Raw genomic sequence first — 20,628 nt, 5'->3', positions numbered from 1 at the left:
ATCCCAAGTGGTATAGACTGAATTGTTTTTCCCCAAGTTCGTGTGATTTTTCACTCCAAATGTGATTATATTTTTAGAAAGGGCTTGTTATGGTTTAGATATAAGGTATCCCTCAAAAGCTCAGATGTGAGACAATGTAAGAATGTTCAGAGGTGAAATGATTGATATGGATTAACTGGGCAGGTAACTGTAGATAGGTAGGGTGTGGCTGGAGGAGATAGCTCACTGGGGGAATGCCTTTGGGATATATATATTTTTCCTGGTGAGCAGAGCTCTCTCTTTGCTTCTTGGTCACCTGTCCTAAGCTGCTTCTCTCTGCCTTTCTACCATGATGTTCTGCCTTGCCTCAGACCCAGAGATACAGAATTGGCTAACCATGGACTGAACCTCTGAAACCATGAGCCAAAATAAACTTTTCATCCTCTACATTTTTCTTATTAGGTATGTTGGTCACAGTGACAAAAAAATGGACTAAAACCAGCTTTTAGGAGATAATTAAGTTCAATGAAATCATAAAGGTAATACCTTATAAGAGGGATTGAGAGAGAATATAAATGTACAGGCCATATGAAACCACAACCAGAAGCTACTGTCATCAAGTCAGGAGAAAAGCCCTCATCAGAAACTGAATTGGCTATCACCCTGATTTTGGACTTCCCAGTCTCGGAATGATGAGAAATGAATTTCTGTTGTCACCCAGTCTATGGCATTTCATTATGGTAGCCCAGACTTCACTTGAGTAAGCCATATCCCCCAGAAGTTCTATTTTTGTTTGTCTGGGGGATAGTAGGAGGCATTGTTATATTTTTAGAAGTTTCTTAAGTGATTCTAAAGTATAACTGGAATTGAGAACAGCTAGGCCAGTTTCTTCCATTTATAATTAAGGACACTAAAACTCAAAGGGATTAAGTGATTTGCCATGTTATCATGGTTTATGCTATTGCTTAATATCCCAAAGTTAGAAGAACAAAAAGAGAAATAATTTCTTCTGCAGTTATACCAAATTTGTAAATGACCTTATCTTAGAACTCAGAATTTTCAGTTTCTAATATTAATCCAATCATCTTCCCCCAAACCACATGAATATTTGCCCAATTCAGATAAATTTAGTTTAAAGAACTTTCCTAATATACTATAATCCATGATTATTGTAACCTGTTTTCTAGTTCTACTTATAACAGTGGCTACTTGCTTAATAACCGATCAGAAAGCAATATTTGTATATATTTCATGGCTAATCTTCACAACATGATATTAATCTTCCCACTACGAATGGGACTTGTATTAGCTTTCTTGTCTGTAGTTAGGCTTTTAAATTTTGTTATTTTAGCATTAGAAAAATGGTAGTATTATCCAAATGGCCATGATAAATAAAAATTCTCAAAAATAGCACTCTTTAAAAAAATCACAAAAATAAAAGAAAACACAGAAGAAACTGTATATTCTTTGGTGTTAAATAAGAAAAGTATATAAAAACATGTCAATGGACTACCATCCTCAAATTTAACATTAGCAAATTGTCAATTATTCCTCATCTAAGATACTATATATACAAAATAGCTTAGATCTTCTTTGCTTACCATAATTAATCTCATCAGCAGAAGGAGATGTCCAAATGGCCTCAATGTTAAATATTTTATTGGAATTCTTTATGTCTAATAGGCAGCTAAAGTGTGAAACGAAACCTTAACTGCAATGTGAAAACAACTTCATTATATCAGCCAAAATTGAAATCAAATTATTTTTCCTAAATTGCATAGCCAATAAAAATTATTTAAAAGAAATACATTAGTGAATAAAATCAATCTTCATAACATTTTATACAATTATCACACCAGAACAAATGAGCAAATAAGAATTTTTTAATCAACACTTCTTTAGTGTGAGTGCATATTTAGCAACAGTCCTATAGAACACAAGTTCCCAAATTTTCTGAATGTTAGAATAACAAGGATTTTAAATCTTTGGGAATTATTATTTTATTAGTACAGTCTACAGTTTGGGCATCAGAAGTTTTAAATATTCTCTGAAGTTCTTGTGTGCAGTAAGGCTTGGGGATCACTGTTATGTGTAACATTGGTTCTATCTCTGACTGCACATTCAAAAGAACCATCTGATACCTTTAAAAGCAGGATGCTTGAGCTGCATCCTAGGATTTAAGTCAGAATTCCTGAGGGTAAGACCAGGTGTGCTAGGTATTCACAGGTGATACTATTGTACAGCCAGGAGTTAGATTTTGTATTACAGAATAGTGCAAGGGCCACTTCTTCTTTTGAATCTTACAATACAAAATCCCATAAGGCTTGGTTTACCAGCTGGTATAAAACTGGTGTAATCTCAACTACTTTTGGCAGAGTTATGAGGGTAGTGTGTAATTCACCTTAATTGGTTCTGATGAAGTAAAATATTATGATGTAAAGTTCAGTGTTATAGTGTGGATGTGAAGTGTCCCCCAAAAGCTCACAGGTGAGACAGTACAGGAAGGTTTAGAGGAGAAATTATTGGATTGTAAGAGTTTTAACCCAATCAATGAATTAATCCCCTGATAGGGATTAGCTGAGTGGTAATTGAAGTGGTAGGGTGTGGCTGGAGGAGGTGGGAATTAGGGCATGGCTTTGGGATATATATTTGTATCTGATAAGTGGAGACTCTTTCTCTTTGCTTCCTGATCATGATGGGAGCTACTTCCCTTTGCTATTCCGCCATGATGTTCAGCCTCACCTGCAGCCCTGAAGAATTAGGATCTCTGAAACTGTGAGCCTTCAAATGAACTTTTCCTCCTGTACAGTTGTGCTAGTTGGGTCTTCTAGTTGCGGTGGCAAAAAAAGCTGTCTAAAACAGCCAGGTATTTATCATGCAAGAATCAATCCATCAAACAAAAACGCCCAACAAACAAACAAAACCAGGCACATTCCAGTCCACAAAGACTGATTAATAAACTGTGATAATAAACAACATTTATTGAGTTCTCACTCCTTGCCAGGCAGGCACTTATGCAATGTTTTATTTACTCTTTATATCGAATGAGATAAGTACAAATATTAGACTTCTACTCATGAGGAAAGTAGAACTAAAATATGTTAAATGATTGTCTGTCTCAAGCCATACACTAAGTGACATGACAGAGTCTAAATTTGAGCCCAGTTTTGTTCAACCTCAAAATCCAGCCTCTTGGTTGATGGACACAGTAAGTTCTCCATGATTGTATCTAGACTGGGACACAGCTGCAATCTGAAACTGCATTCTAATTTAATAAATATGTGCTGTGCTACTAAATAGGAGGAAGAGATTTAGAAATGAAGACATTTCTAGCATGAGGAAACTTACAGGTTAGTAAAGAAGATAAAAGGAAAACAAACAAAACTCTAAAGTAAAGCTCTCTTGGGATAGGAGAACTGGCATCCTGAAAGGCAAGTTTAGTTTCTTGCAATTAAGTCGCTTTTGGAATCACATGTGCTTAAGTTACTGATGAAAATATTTACTCTGGCCTTATATATTCAGTTTTCCTAGAAAAATACTTAGTAAATTCAAAACTTCAGTAGGGCTTTATACTTTTGCAAATATATATGAGGTGATTTAGTGGAAAGGGGATGGACTTGATTTAGCAAACTTAATCATTTATGGTCTGAGCTATTTATTTTGTGAAATTCACTTCAACTTTCTGAGTCTGTTCCCTCATCTGTCAGATGATATGATACTGATTGGGTATTAGTGGATGTGCTTGCTGTACTCAATCATCTGTCAGAAGATTGTGAGGCCAGGAAATATGTACCTGAAGGAGAAGTGTATGTAAACTTGTGGCTCAGGGTGGAGGTGGAGCTCAGTTATGATTAGCAATGTACGTAAGTGTTTCATTTTGTTTTAATGATGAAAACTATGGTTAGGGAGCTTGAGTCATCTGGGATGGAGCCGTAGCAGCAGAACAGGTTTAGTAGTGAAGAAGAGCAGGCCAGGGCTAGAAAGGCCAGGAAAGAAGACCTGAGTGGGGAAGTCTGGAGAAGTTTCAATGGATGTCTGGCTGGGACTGAATGCTCAGAAATGGAAGAGGAAGCTCAAGGAGATTGTCACTGAATAAGTACAACCAGAGGGCAAAATGGCTTGAACAAGCCAAATAATCATCCCTCTTCAATAATCCAAGAATGAGAAAATGTATAGGTAGAGGGTAAGGCAGATTCACAAAGAGAATAAATTTTACCTGAGGAGAAAAATATGTTTTAAGAATTGAAGCAGTTATACAGTCCTGGGCCATGACTGGTTAAAACCTATATGGGGTAGATTTTAGTTTAATTGAGTGAATTAAACTCAATAAGAGAACAGAAACCATCTAACTGTAACAGCCTTATAACATTGGTGTCTGTTAGCTAGAACCAGGAATAAACCAATGACAACTATATATCTATATATCTATATCTATATCTATATATATCTATATATATCTATATCTATATCTATATATATATATATATATATTTTTTTTTTCCAGGAATTGAACTCAGGGGTGCTTAACCACTGAACTACATCCCCAGCACTTTTTATTTTTTAATTTTGATACAGGGTCTCTCTGAGTTGCTTACAGTCTTGCTAAATTGCTGAGGGTGGCTTTGAACTCACAATCTTCTTGCTTCAGCCTCCTGGGCTGCTGGGATTATAGGCCTGAGCCATTGCAATTGGCAAATAAATAAATAAATAAATAAATAAATAAATAAATTAATTAATTAATTTGGTCCATCAGGAACATAAAAGGGATGCCTCTGCTCTATATAAATGACCTCAAAAATAGAAAGAATTCCCTTTTTTTCTTTTCTACCATAAACAACAACAACATTGAACTAAAAAGGTAAAATAAACTTCCTAATAATAAACTGGAAACTAAGAGAAAAGAAGTTGTAAGAAATATCCTGGGTCTCTAAACCTTAACTCTTCTTACCCAGAAATTTTATATCTCAGCAAGGAGAGTTTACCAATTGCAACTAGAATCCACAGAAAGAGATGAACACTAAAAAATCGGAGATGGACAGATGTACAAATTTTCAAGAAAAAAGCTGAAACCAAGATAAGAGATTTCTTATCCTGAAACCAAGAAAAGAGACTTTTTACAATGAACAAAATTAATAAATCTATTATTAATGTAACAGGCATTTAGAAAAAAAGAAAGGAGTAATTAAGTAGAAGTTAACAAGAATTCACTAAGAGGTAGTCATTTCCTTTTTGACAGTGTTGCTATATCAATAGAACAAAGACATCTAACAAAGTGCATCTGCTATTTGTTTGCAGCTGCATCTGGGAGAAAAGACTCACTTTTTCTCATCTTTCAATTGGGGTGAGGGTGAGGGTACCCTTTTCTAATTCTTGTAAAGGTGCCATGCACCTATGCACACTAGGCTGCTGTCCAGGGACAGGGAAGAAAATATGCCTAGGAAACATGGGTCCTCAGTTGATAAGAATATGCAACAGCATGAGAAATCTGTGTCAGTTGGCAGTGGAAAGTACCTGAACACAAGAACTTAAATGAATACAGAACTGGATTTGCAGAGCATGTAAAATTGGGAGATAGACTTTCTCAATTATGCCCATAGTACCCAACATATCAACAAGCTAAAGAGGCCAAATTTAACACAATAAAATTCACTAGAAGCACATGTAAGTGTTGAACACAAACTGCAATGTCTATTGGTTGGAGAGATGTAGCAGCGATTCTGAAAAACAGCTTACCACTTTAGGGTTTTAGTAGATTGTAATATAAGAATCAATGGGGGTAATATAATTAGAAGAAAAATATAGTAATTAGAACAAAGCATTTAACATCATTCTACTCTTCCATTTGGATGAAAGCTTTAATTCAGTTCTTGAGATAAGGTTTTGAGAGGGATCTTGGCAAAGTCCAAAGGATAAATAAACGTTGATGGAGGTGGGTATTTACCTAGGCAAATTGAAGCATTCTTCTTTAGAACCAAGGCTACATGCACCCTGTAGATTCAGAAGGCAGAATTACAAATTTATGGAGATGTACTGTAATGGGGGCTCTTTCCAAAAGTGGATGTCATCCAGAGGCAGATTTCCAAGTCAAGCAATGGTAAATGACAGTAGGTACTGCCTCCTGTGGAGAATTCTCAGTACTGATTGTGAGTTATAATCAAGTGGAAAGAGATTTTAAAATGTTGACCCTGCTGATGCTTAGACCCTTCCCTAGGAATCCTGATTTATTGGTCTAATAAAAAAATTTATAATAGCTGATGATTCTAAGGTATTAGGTTGGAGAATAACTGACTAGAAGGTTACTTTTTGGAGTGAGTGTGGTACTTACTACCTGCCTGTAATCTCAGCTACTCAGGAGGCTGAGACTGGAGGGTCTCAAGTTTGAGCTCAGCCTGGGAAAAATAGCAAGAACCTGACTCAAACAAACAAAAACACTATTTGTTGGGAAGCTATATAAATTAAACCAGATGTTTTCTCTAAGATATCTTCCAAATTTGAAATTCACAAATGGACTACATACTACTAGGCATTTACACAATTTATCCTAATAATTAGTAGATGGAAATATCTTAGCATTGTGCGTGGCATGTAGCAAATTCTCAATAAATATTAGCCATTTTTAATGCATCCCCTCTGTAACTATTCAGTGGAAGTATTATCTCTCTCTCTATACTACAGTTTAGGAAACGGAAGACTGAATTTAACTTAGCTTTCCACAGTTCACTGTAAATTGCAAAGTAAGGATTTGAATCATCTTAAGACAAATTCTAAGTTCTAGAGCCCTTTCTCTCCTCCACAGTCCATCTCTAACACATAAGAAAATGTGTGCAAATCAGTGATTTACCTGAGTGAACATTTAACAACTTTAAAAAGACCATTCCCTCCAGACCTGTTTGTGAGGAATCTTTTAAACGCAATTTCTGAAAAGAAGTATAAAAGTAGACATCCCCTATTTTTCTAAAAATGTAGCTGGATAGAAGCTCCTTTAGGTTTTTGGAACCTCTGAGGCCAAAGGGAATAGAAGGAGGGGGCCTTTCAGAACTCAAAATAAAGTTCTTGAAAGCAAACAGTGAGAAAAACACTTTCCCCAGAAAACACCTTCCATTGTAATGAACTGGGTAAATAGCCCACACATCTATCATCTCTGTACAGTTGAGCTTTGGTAGGCTAATTACTGCTCACTGCGGGGACGTGGGGGGTTACCCCAGGTGATGTCCCTGGTCAGATCTAACAACTCCCTGGGGCCTCGTTGAACTAGGTTGTGTTTGTCTACTTTTAACAAAACATGAGGAAACTTTTCTCCAAAAGGCTGTAACTACTAAGGTGGCAAATGCTCCACCTGAAGAACCTGGATAGATGAGGGATCTCCCCACCCCCCTTTTACACACACACACACACACACACACATGATATAAGATAATGAAATTTCCTCTTGTGAGTTGCAAACATCAAATGCTCTGCTCCCAACCCTTTATCTTTTATGATTAAAATCTGTTCAGTATGCAGGGCTTAGTGCTTCCGGATTTAGTGTATTTTGTGGTACAGTCAAAGCGAGAACTGCTTCTGATTAGGTGATTTCCTTCTCTTTGGGAGTAAAACCGAGTGCAGGAGAAAAGGAAAAGTCACTATTTTGGAAGCCACAGAAAGCAGTAGGTTTGCTCTCTGGGGGCTGCAGGGAAGCATCAGCTCTTCCTCTCTGGCCTCCAAAAGTTATCTTTCCTTTGGGTGCGATCCCAGAGTCGAACCTGAAGCATTTGCATTCTAAGAAACTATACAGAGCAAGTTAGAGCCAAAGAGGCCTGGCAGGGCAGGGGTGCCTGGAGTCGGGCCGGTGGTGGGGAAGGCCAAGCGCAGCTCCAGGCGGCGAACCCGGGAGAAGAGGAGGAGAGCGCAGCGAGGGCCGGAGGTCGGGGTTCGGCCAGGGGAGGGGTCCTAGTTTCCCCTTCCCCATCCTCGCCTCCCCAGGCTCTGCTGACGTTGCGGTTTCCTCCTCCCTCCAGCCCAGCCTCAGCGCCCGCCGCGTACCGCCCTCCGCCCCTTTTTCGTCCACACCCCACCCACCCGCTCTGGCCCGGCTCGCAGTAGCGCCTCCCGAGGCTGCAGCGGCGCATCCCGGGGCGCGGCGCCCCACCGGCACCTATGGCGCGGCGGTGGCGCTGAGGGTTCGGCTCCTAGCGGGCCGGGGGCCCGGGCGCCCTGGAGTAACTGGGGCGGGAAGGAGCTCGAGGCTGAGGGGGCGACGCGGGAGAGGACGGAGCCTCGGCTGGGAGCGGTAAGCAGAGGCGCGCGCGCAGGGCGGCCGGGGCGCGTGGCGGGTGCTGCTGTGGGTCCCGAGCCGCACAACTTTTTTTCCAGAGTCTCGGGCGGGTCGCCTGCGGGGCTGGCCGGGAGCCTCCGGGAAGCTCAGAGCCACGTCCCTGCTGGGCGCCGCGCGCAGCGGGCTGCGCGCCCGGGCCCGGCTGAGCTGGACTCCCCAAGGGCGCCCGAGGCGTGAAACCCGAGGCGTGGGCTTCCCTCAAAGGCAGCTGTTAGTCCCTTCTACTCCTTGAATAGCCAGCACCAAGCCGGGCCCCCCGTAGGAACCGGGGATCGCTTTTGGTGCATCCGGGCTGCCTGGCCCAGCTGCGATTTCCCGGACGGCCCAGGGGGCTTCGGCTTCTTTCTGCCGGGTTGGGTGGCACAGATTCGTGCACTCCTTTCCCTCCGTATGCGCGCCAGCCGGGGGTGGTGGTGGTCCTGTGTACCTTTCCTGGCGCTGGCAGATCGACTTTGTGGCTGAGGAAGCCGAAGGAGCACGTCGCGAGCCTCTCCCAGATGCTGGATTCCATCGCTCCTTGGCTCCACGGACAATCGGAGAAACTGTTGGTAAACCTCACCGCCGAGGCGGCCCCAGGCAGGGGGTTGACTCACTGACTGGGAAGCGTTGTAAGCGATGCCACATGGGCTCAGCATCTGTCGCCCTGGAATCTGAGCTGTTTGTGACCTGAGAACTTTTTCGTTTTCATCTTTCATTTAAACCAGCAACCTCCTGTTAGGCCGGCTGGCATTAAGATTCAAACTCAGTCCACTGCTCCAGAAGTATGAGGTGAACCTCATTTACCTGGAATTCTTTAAGTCAGGAAATATGACACTAAATGGGGTCACAAAAGTGAAATGTGCATGGAAGAAATATAGGATTATTTATGAGTGTGACATGTTTCTTTTTTCCTTTAAGGTTGCTATACAGACATAAGACCTTTGGTGGAGTATGTAGGTGAGATCTGTTTTTAAAAAACAGAAAATTGAATTTGATGTCTCCCTCACCTTGTGACCCCCTGTGTGGGTTTAGGGAAAATGCAAGAGAGGGCAGTTAAATAAAGGGACATACAGAGGTACATGAGAAACAGTTCTAGCCTTCTTGGAACTGCAAATGTAGAAAGAAAGAAAAACATATGAGCAGCCCCTCAGAATTTGAGTTATTTTTCATTGACAGGTATATGATGTCAGTATCAGTTTCATTAAGTTTTAGTTAAATAGTAACAGTGGCCTACAAATCACATTCTAACATTCAGATTTAAAAATGATAGTACAGTCACCCAGGTAAAAGGGGACTCTTGGGGGGAAAAAAAGAACTAGACAAAGAGGGAAATTTACAGCAAAATACAATATGGGCTTTTGCATGATGGGGTAGATTCCCTTCGTGATCCTGCTGGGTAGACACTGTTTTAAGGTCCTTCCTATGAGGTTGAGGCCTAGTGGAGGGAAAACACTTGCTAAGAAAAATCAGCTAGATTTGTCAGGTAAGGTCAGAACCATCTTAGTGACTAATCTTTGTGTGTGCATTTACTTCAGTATTTGATGAAAGTAGTTCAACAGTAAGCTAGAACTGTGCATTTTAGTAAGATAGTATGTCCAGTCCAATATCTGGTAGTACTGCTCTGGGAGAACCTGGTGGACATCCTGAGATGAAGTTCTTAACTTCACAGATGTTTCCCAGTGCTTCATTTAAAAAATCTTGTTTTGAGCTGGGGTTGTGGCTCAGTGGTAGAGCGCTTGCCTAGCATGTATGCAGCCCTGGGTTTGATCCTCAGCACCACATATAAATAAATAAAAATAAATATATTTTAAAAAATCTTGTTTTAATCACTGAGAAAGTATTTTCTGATCATAGATGAAAATGCATTCTGCAATTAACAAAATGTTCCTTTATACATTTCTTAATGTTATTTGTGATAGGCTACTTTTCTATTTCTACTTTCCATGCATCACTGTGTGTTGCATGAAAGAAATTACACAATTCTCAGTCAGTGTCATGATTTTAATAAAAGACTGGAGAGGAAAAAAGGAAGGTAAAATATTTAAACTGAGGTTTTAATAATGGGTAATCTTTGTTTTCAAAAGAGTTAAATAAATTATCAAAAGACGATATTTTTGTAGTTGAAGCATATATTAAATATTACTTAGACACTAGTATGTTTGTAAGTATAGCAGATATTCTTATACCTTTTCACCACATCCATAGCCTCCTAAATTAAAAAGAAAAATACTATTATTGTTGTGGGATGTGTTTGTGGCCGTCCTTGGAGGAGAAGCAGAAGCTGTAGAAGAGGGAACTTCATCATAGAGGACACGTGATTCCCTTTACAGAGAGGAGCTGATCTTTGTTATTATGAAGGAGTGAGTAATGTACCTGAGGAGCTTCCAGGAGCAGCAACCTTACTGAAAGAATGTCCAAGTGAAGGGCAGGGTTTGTTTTTGTGTTTTTTTTTTCCCCTAACAGTTCTTATTACTATATTAATTGCCTTAAAGTTTTCTTATTTTGGAGTTACATTATCTTCCCCTATAGTGATTTATAGAATAAAACTCTGGAGGCCACAAAACTACCAGAAAATGGATGGCACAACAGAATTCTGTAGATCTGGAGTTGGTGCCCAACCAGGGAATGAGACAAGTGCTAAGCTCAGAATTTGGAAAAGGGAAACCGTTTTCCTGTGACATTCATACCCTGAATTAGTGAGAGAACGGGAAGTAGAGATTAAAATCTCAGATTCCTGAGCTACGGGTACATGTTTCTATTTGGTGATAACAGAAATGAGAAATGATGTTTCAAAAAGTCTTTTCAACTCTACTGCTGAATTTTAACTGGAAATTCCCTTTTGAAAATTAGACTTTATATTAAGTGAATAATATTTTTGATTGAAATAATTATTCTTTAAAGCAAAATTTTCTATGTATATGATAAATAAATGTGATCCCAAATTCTGATCTTCTAACTTTAGTTGTTTTACAATTCTAGTTATTTATAGAGGAGTGGCTTGGGTAGCTCATGGTGAAGCATTTAAAAAATAATTAAAGTAGAAGAGAAATAGAAAGTATTGTGAATAGAATAAAGAGGGGCTATTAGTATCAATAAACTCACACTTTTAAACCCATGTGCATTGAGACAGTTGAAGGAAAGGAAAAGTCCCTGATAGATGATACAAAATACTTATGTACACAAATACTTAATTGCATTTCAAATTGACTCGGCATTCCTCCCCACTCATCAAAGAATGCTAATAATGTTATATTTTAGCCTAGTGGAAATGAAGGGTGATGTAGAACAGGTGTCTTATCTTCATTTTGGTAGTGTGGAAATAGAAATACTGAAGGTAAGTCTTGTCTATCATTTTACAAGTAATTAGTAGCGCAATTTAAACATGAAATTAACATAAATTGCACATTTAATGCTACTTTTCTCTGTTGTCACTCCAAATTCATATTATTAAAGACTCTTAGATTTCATTTTCCTATACATCTACTTTATTATCCCTTTTATTACTCACTGCTGCTCATGAACTGTCATTCCCCTAGAATGTTTATGTGCTTCCCAGGCTTCTGTAACTGACTGTTTACAGACTGCCTTTCTGCAGCCCCCTGCTCTTCTACTCTTCTGTATCTCTTCTTGTGTCTTGTAAGGATTCCTTGTTGAGGCCTCTTCTAAATTCCTGCAGAGTCCTGGGCTCATCTCTCCATTCTCATTAGCTGGCTTCTGTCTTTTACTGTCCTTGCTTTACCAATAGTGTTGCCATATGTAGGCAAGCTGCAGCCTGTTGCGGGTGTGGATTCCAGATCCTCTTTCACATGCCCAGAAGAGTATAAACCTGCTGGAGGAGCAGCGTTCAGAAACTCTGTTAGAGATTTCAGAAGAGGAAGGGAATGATTTTAATTTAGAAAGAAAAGATTGTTGAGGCTGTTTACTTCTTGAAAGGAATAGTTTGTTCAGTTCTTAAATCAGAATACACTGTGAATTTTATTGTGCATTATAATAATCATTGAACTTCCTTCTATTCATTTTATCTTTCTTAGAATATTCTGTAAATGTGATCTTGGTGAATGTGGTCATCAAATGTTAGAAATTATGAAAGAACAGAACTTCCCTCTTTGGTAATACATAGAATCTACAGACAATATTGATAATAAGCATGATTTTCCTTGGCATCTACATTTGGGAATAGCTACAACCATTAGTCATGTTATAAAAAACGTTAACAAAAGACATTTATGCAATTAGATTTTAATTACACATACATGACATATTAATTATGGGTTGTTTGTATCTTATCTGTTTTGTCCTAGACAGAGTCATAAAGAGTTTGCCATGTGTCTGCATGTTAAGAAAACCCCAGAAAAACAAAAAAACTTTTTGGGAGGTATATGTAGAATTAATAGTACCTCTCTTCTCCCCAATTAGTGTGAAAGATAGTAAGTAGGGTAATTATATTACAATACTAGTATTTTAAGCTAGCATTCTTACTCTTTTAGTAGTAATTTAATAGATCCACATTCAAATTAAAAAGTTGTCTTTACATCTTTCCATTTGAAATACTTATTGCATATCTCTGTATCTACTTATATACCATAGAGTTATAAATTGTGTTTCTTGATTAAGTCTGGTGTTTGCATATATTTTCATGTACAACAAACAGCTCCTAAGCAACAGGCATTTAATGCATGCAGAAATTATACCACAACAAAGTTGAATCAGCATTTCATAACTCTTAAAAGGAAATTTATAAAGGAAATGGGCTCAGCAGGCTTGTGGGCCTATAATATTTTTATTGATGGAATATGCACGCAGTATACTGGCTTTACTGTTGCTGTCAAATGGCTATTGCAAGGGAAAATGAGGATATTTGTTAGCAATTCCTGAAGTAGGAGGTAACAGTGTTTGTTGTACAAATTTTGGTGCAAAATGTAATAATCTACAGATTATGTCATTAATCCAGTATTGATTACTCATTTGAGGAATAGCTGACTAGAAATTGACTATTGTTTACAGAGTACTCTTTTCAATTAGAGTATCGAAAGGATTACTGCATCTCTAAAGTTAGAGCCAGAAAATTGCATCAAAGACAAGAAATTCAAGAAATGCATAATAAAAATCACTAAGTAGTTTAAAAATATTTCATGCCAATGTGCACTCAACACCCAATTTACAAGTGGTAAAGACCAAGATGCTGGGCTGCAAGAAAGCACAGCTTACTTTCCTAGGCAGTTCTAACTGTAAACTTTTGTTCTTGAATCTGTACTGTTTGAATATATCTGTTTGGATGGCACAACAGAATTCTGTGTGAAATATTAAAATCTATCTTTTTCTACCCTAGGGAAGCTAGTGTTATTGAGGTTATCCTATTATCTAGGTGCTATGTTAGTGTCCTAAGATTTTTATCATTAATTTTTTTTTAATCTTACTTAGATAAAGCTATTTTAAACAGCCTATAAGCATTGGATTTCCAGAATTCCACAGATTCTGGGGAAAACCTTTTCTTATGGCCTTTGCAGTTTAATGACATAACTCTGGGAGGTATGAATGGGACTAGGTTCTCCAGCCCCATGGACAGGCAGATAAAGACCAGCTGGATTTTTGAAACACCTGCAGTGTTTTCACTTCTCTCAAGGGGGGATTGTCCTGGCAGGAAGGAAAAAGTAGAGTGAAAGAGAATGTTGAACAGCTGTTTTCTGTCTTCCCTGAAGAAAAAGAAGGGGGAAATTGACTTATAGTAAGCATCGAGAGGGATTTATACTAAATACAAGGAAGTTTTTCTGAATGTTTTTATCCTTGAAGATGGATTTCTGAAGGAGGCCTTTGAGTTCTCCGGAAGAGTTTAAATGAGGTTGTCTTGAAATGTTAGACTTTGTCTTCTGAGACTTGACTTCAACTCATCTAAACTTGAAAATGTAAAAATTAAAAATGATTTGATTATGTGAATGTAGAAGGCATTGTCAGTTTTTCTGTTTTAAATTAAAGTTGATTTTGCAGTTTCTACTTATCATTTTTATTAGAACAAAGTATTTACTAACTTATCAATCATTTAAGATTCCTTCAGCCTTCATTTCATGAACATTACAAAACTCAAACAAATGCTGAATTTGTTTTCTCCCTTAAAGACACCTTTTCCCCCTACATATTTGTACAAAAGAGGACATATTTAATTGACAGATTAGTTTGATATGCATGTACGTTGTGTAATGACTACCACAAATTAATTATTACCCATACTGTACTTTAGATCCCCATCCCCATTTCTCTCTTATTCTAGAAAAATCTTTAAAAAACAATGTTGGCACCAAACTATGGTGTTCTGTTTGGACTTTCATTTGTCTTTTACCTTTCTCTGCTTCATTTCTGTGGTAGACCCAGACTGGTTTCATAGGGGAGGAATTTCCATGCATGGTCACAGGAACAGGGGTCTTCATTAGTCATGTGGTCAAAACATGGTGGTTGTCCATGTCAGAAAAAATCTGGGAAACTTCTCTCACCAAGCTTCTTATAGCAGTGTTATGGCTAAAACCAGTAATGATATTTAAAAAAAAAAACAGAATGTAAACTTTGTTTCATTGTATTTAAAAGATAGAATCTCCAAGAGAATTGATCCCATGGTTTAGGGAGTGGTTCTGTTTGTTTGTTTTTGTTTTCTTCTCAATATTAAAATCAGGCAGTATTGTACTTAAGATGCAATTATATTGAAAGCAGGTTCATTTTGGTGCAGCAGAAAGTGTTGAAAATTCATACTCAGGTCATACTGAGTCTGGGGGCTTGGTGGATGCCAAAAATGGAGCTTAGCAAAGTCAGTGTCTTAGGCAGTTGGCATGAAGTGTTTTATCTTACTTAGTCAGTAGTTTTAAAGCTATTTTAAACAAAAAAAATATATTGTTCTATTTTTTATGTTTTTGCAGTCCTGGGGATTGAACCTAGGACCTTACACATGCTAGACAAGTACCCTACCTGTGAGGTACATCCCCAGCCTCTAAAGCAACTTGATGTACTTTCCACATTTGCCCTTCTCAAAAGAAGCTAATTCTCAGAAGCACTGAAAACTTGCAAAGTTCTCTTAGGGTAAAGTATCTTTTAATTGGCCACTTTACTTTCTAGATTATTTCTTCTTTTCTTCCTCTTCTACCTTTACCTGAAGTCTTCTACAGTTAGATCCTGTTGATTCCAATGAAAATTCAGGAGGAACAGAGAACAAATAAGAATTGATGTTTTGCTTTTATACATTATTGCAGTTTATCTTTCTTAAGCATTAGTGTGAAATATTAAAATCCATCTTTTTCTACCCTAAGGAAGCTAGTGTTATTGAGGTCATTCTATTATCTAGGTGCTATGTTAGTGTCCTAAGATTTTTATCATTATTATTTTTTTGACTTAAAGTGACTTACATAGAATTATTCTTTATAAAAATTAACAAATGATAGTTAACTGCTATGGGAACTTTTAAAGTACAGTTTCACCTCAACTTGCTAAATTTCATCTTGCAAATTTGATATTATTGGGCCACTTCCATTATCTCTTTCTTGGGCAAGGTATGTATGGCAGTATTTATACTACTAAATTGCCCCCAAATGATAAACCCTGTGAAGTTAGTTGTGAGCTAGCAGTGTTAGGGTGGTTATATTACAGACCCTTTTTGTGTGTGCTTACACTTTTTTTCTTATTGTTGAAGCCACTGACTTTTGGCTCAGAGATTGCAAGTTTTAAAAAGATAAATCCGTTTCTTCAAGTGAATGAATGCTTTGATGTATAACTTTTTCCAATGTACTTTTGAACTTGGAGAGTCAGATGAAAGAACATTATACTTCAACGATAGGAATACTGAAAGGATTTAGTCATTCAGCAAGTATTTGCTAGGTACTTTTTTGTTTGAGGGGAAGTCTGGGTGGCAGGAACTGAGGAGGTATACAAAATAAATGTGTCATGATTTTCAACCTTGAGCTATAAAATCTTGTTGGAAAAGAATAACTGAGTATGAAACTTTATGAGAACAATTAACTGCTGAATGGAGACAAAAGCATGCAGTGATATTGCAGGAAGGAAGAGATCTGAGAGGCTTACAAGGGCAGAAGACTCAACTATGGAGGGGGGTGAATTGGGCCTCAAAGGATTTTATGCAAAAAAAAAATGATAGGGAGAAAGCATTGCAAGCAGAGAAGCAAGGGAGAGAAGGCACAGGAAGAGGAGGAACAGAAACGAATTGGCTGTCAGATCCAGGGAGACTTCTTGGAAAAATTTTGAGAATTCACTCATTCTTTTTATGACATTTCCTTTTTTTTTCATCCCTTCTTAATATATTGTTGTTTCCCACATGTGTTTTGAAGGACTGTATTGCATGTAATCAATGGTGCTTGACACTTGATGACTTAGACAAAGATGTCTAAGACTTTGACTTTAAACCTGAGGAGGTGACATCTACCTCAAATTCCTTTTGGAACCAGAAAGGACTGAACTAATAAATGCAAAAAATGAAGATAACCATATACCTTCCAATAACTCAGTATGCATATAACTAGTAGTAAATATATAGTAGAGATAGTTTATGTTTTACATATTTTTACTGACCCCCTTTTAAGACCCAATTAGATGCTACCTCCTTAGTACACCTTCCTCATTCAACCCAGCCAGAAGTATTAACTCTTCTACAAATTTCTGAAGCACTTGGTCATTCTCATGCAAAATGACTTCCTTTTATTTTAGTGGTTTGCATAAATATTTTATTTTTCATCTTGTAAGATGATATAAGCATTTTCATCACTGGACTGTCTCTGAATTCTCAAAAGAATCTTGAGCAATACATAAATAGGCTTCCAGGGGAGATGATTATTCATGGATTTGCAGGGAAGGCTTTGTTAAAGAAAGGTGTATTCTTTGAATGAGAAAAGTGCCAGGTGGGGTGTGAAGCTGATAGAGAGATGAAATCCCATGTAAGAGGTGACCTCTGTAGAAAAATGGGAGTTCTGCTTAAGCAATAAGTGAGTCTGAAAAGTACGTTGGTGTATTGAAGAAATTACTGTAAGATTGGACAGATAGGTCAGAGTTACATTGTAGAAGCTAATGAATTTTAGAGGGAATTGTTCATTCTGCTGTGGGAAACCAGCTTTTGGGTAGGGAAATGACTTGGTGGTGAGTAATTTTGGAGGAACTTTATGGTTTACAAAAACGATTGTTTCATAGGAAGTATTGGTCAGAATGCCTGGATTTATATATTTTCTCCTCACTTTGTATGTGACCTTTGGTAACTTACTTAATTTTTCTATGCCTTAATTTTTTCTGCTCTGAAAAGGGGATATCTATCATATCTATATTATAGGACCAAGGAGAGGATTAAATGAGCTAATCTGTGTTCAGATAAGTATATATCCTGGCATGTGATATACACTATATATATTTATTGTTTATTGGTATAATTATGATAAGAATTACAGTGTCTACTTTAGAAAGAAGAAAATTATAGAAGTAGAACTCTGTGTTAAATTTACTAGAACTAACAAAACAAAGTACCACAAACTGTGGCTTAAACAACAGAAATTTATTGTTTCACAATGCTTGAGGCTGGAAGTCTAAAATTAAGGCATTGACAGACTGGTTCCTTCTGAGGCTATAAGGGAAAATCTGTTTCATGTCTTTCTGCCAGATTGTGTGTATATATCTGTATCTCTCTCTCTCTCTCTCTCTCTCTCTCTCTCTCTCTCTCTCTGTGTGTGTTTGTGTGTGTGTGTGTGTGTGTGTGTGTGTGAGAGAGAGAGAGAGAGAGAGAGAGAGAGAGAGAGAGAGAGAGAAGATCGAACCCTGGGTCTTGCATGTGGTAAGCAAGCACCCTGCCACTGAGCTCTTTTCCATTTCCCATGAGTCTGGTGGTTTTTGGCAGTCATTAGCAACCTTAGCTGATAGATGCTTCACCCCTTGTCTGCTTTCATCTTCACATATCATTCTGTGTATACTTGGGTCTGTCTACAAATTGTCCCTTTTTATACTGACACAGTCAGGCTAGATTAGGGCCAACCCTATACCAGTAAGACCTGATGTTAACCAACAACATCTGCAATCACCCTATTTTCAAATAAAGTCACATTTGCAAGTATTAAGGATTAGAACTTCAACATATGAATTTCAGAGAGACAAAATTTAACCTATAGTAGATTCCATGTCAGATCTTTTAAGTCTACAGTACTATGGTCATGGTGTGCCAAAAGGATTATAGAAAAGAGGAGGAGTCTGTAGGTTTATTTGATAATAAATACATATCTATTTATTTATTATCGTCCTGATTCTTCTCTTTCTTGTTTGCCTGGCCCTGCACCATTCCCTGGATAGCTACTATAATGGGTATGCCACAGAGGCCTTGGAATATCACTGTGCTCCCCATCATTTCCTAAAAGGATCTTCTACCTTCCTTTTAGCATGGCACTCTCTGTCACTTTTTAAAAATTGGGGTTGGAGATAAAATTATGAAGATAAGTTTAGAGATGCTGTGCTTGTATTGGATATATTCAGTCTTCTCTCTAAATTTGGATGAGACATCACTGTCCCAATGTACAGGTGATAAACGAAGAACTGAATGCTTTTGGAAAGAGGCAAAATAGTAAGGGTTTTATTATGATTCAATTGAAGATGAATAATCAGGTATGTGTGTGAAGCTGTGTGGTTAGACAGAAATTGGTACCTCTCTGGCTTCTGGTAAGGATTGAGGTAAATGAACAAATATGATTGTGATTCCTTTAGTCACTGAGGAAGTTGGAAATATCCCCAAAGCAATAGAAATAACTTGTGAAGATTAAAAAGAATATATAGACAAATGGTGATAAGGTGATTTCAAGTCATGAAAGTGCCAGTTGAGTCATACCTAGAGGGTCACTCAGAGAACTAAGATGTCCCTAGGGATTGAAAAGGCTGGCCCTGCCTCATTTGTGGTTTGGGAGAATGTGAGTTTGTCTTCTATGGGAGACCAACAGGGAATAAGGTGGCATTGAGTCAACTATTGCATCAATCTTTAATTAGAAAGGATCCTAGGTGGTATCTGTCCCCTTCCACCCACCTCACTGACTCAGGATTCATCAGACACATATATTTGGGAAAAGACATGAGAGGAAGTTTTGAAAAATTAGTACAAAAGGGAGTTTTCTTTAGCATGAGCAAAAAGGAATTCAACAGCTTTGATCAAAAGAAGTAGTTAGAGGGAATCTAGCCATGGATAGAGATAGAGTCCAATGGGTAGGATAAATATGAAAGTTTGGGTGGAGAAATAGACTAGTGATACAATAAGGAGATGCAAAGAATGGGGCTAACGTCAGAGTATGATGCTGAGGACAGAATGAAATACAGACAGCTCATTCATCAAGGTGAGAAAGCATGCACCAAATTAAACATTCATGACCTTGGACATGCACACAGACATAAACATTAAGTATCTGGCTATGTTTTAGGCTCTGAGTCAGACTATTTCTTTCATTTTTTAGAAAAAAATCAGAATTCCTTTTATGTTTTAAATGCCAGTCTTAACATTGGGAACCTTGCTCATATTATCCCTAATCTCCTTACACTTTGGCATATGAGTATTTTTATTGCCATTTGATAGATGCAAAGCTGAATCGGGATAGTTATTCAGGAGCATGACTTTTTGTCCTATGGATGCAACTCATCAATTCAGAAATTATTCTCTTATTCCACATAGGGTAGTAGTCTACTAAAACATTTCTTTTCTTTAAGACTGGTATTCCTATAATAGAACTGTAAATGTCATAGCAAAAAAAAAAAAAGTAGGTGAAGAAGAAATAACAGCATCCTCATTATTTGAATTGTCCAGTTGAAAAAGTTTTAAGTGCAGAAAGTCTTTTTTAAACTCACAAATACTAACACCAATAAAACCTGTATACCAAACCATTAAATAATAATAATTATCCTTAGAAATATGTTTAAAAGTAGGAACATGAAGGGAATTACTTTAAGTTTCAAATTTTAATTTAAATAGAATTTTTAGCCCCAAAATAGTCATCCGGCAGAAAGGGAGGCCTGCTGGTCTTGAGGAAGAGTGATGGGCTGTCTAATCATGTAAGATGGGGTGAATGTTTTGAGATGACATTTAATAAAAAGACCCTGAGAAGACTCATGAGAACTATCAGTGGAATGTCAGGAAGCAACAAGGGACATTCAGAAGGTGACCTGCGATAATAAGTGCACAAGGCAGGTTACTGATGGCATAGTGAAACTTGGTTGAGCAAATCACCTGTCAGTCTGGAGTGGACTTTTAGTGAAAGCCTGTGCCTCAGGCTTTCAGTAAACTATAATAATTACCCTGAGTAACCCTGAAGATTTAAGTATTATACTTAAGTATATAAACTCCAAAGGGTTTGTATTGG

The 20,628-nt window shown here is 37.8% G+C and overlaps 1 protein-coding gene across 2 annotated transcripts in view; it reads left to right on the top strand.

The window, feature by feature from the left end:
- Window positions 1–8,089: 8,089 nt before the first annotated feature.
- Dse (dermatan sulfate epimerase) overlaps window positions 8,090–20,628 on the top strand; it is a 66,136-nt gene continuing 53,597 nt past the window's right edge. Inside the window, exon 1 of one of the 2 annotated variants that reach the window (XM_027928123.2) lies at window positions 8,090–8,248. The gene's annotated coding sequence lies outside the window, so the exon portion shown is untranslated. Of the gene's footprint in view, window positions 8,249–15,318; window positions 15,335–20,628 lie in introns of those variants that run through there. The other variant, XM_071613099.1, reaches the window with a different exon arrangement.

This window comes from Marmota flaviventris, chromosome 6 (genome assembly GCF_047511675.1).
Source record: "Marmota flaviventris isolate mMarFla1 chromosome 6, mMarFla1.hap1, whole genome shotgun sequence".
Classification (NCBI taxonomy): Eukaryota; Metazoa; Chordata; class Mammalia; order Rodentia; family Sciuridae; genus Marmota; species Marmota flaviventris.
This window is presented reverse-complemented; position numbering and strand designations above follow the sequence as displayed.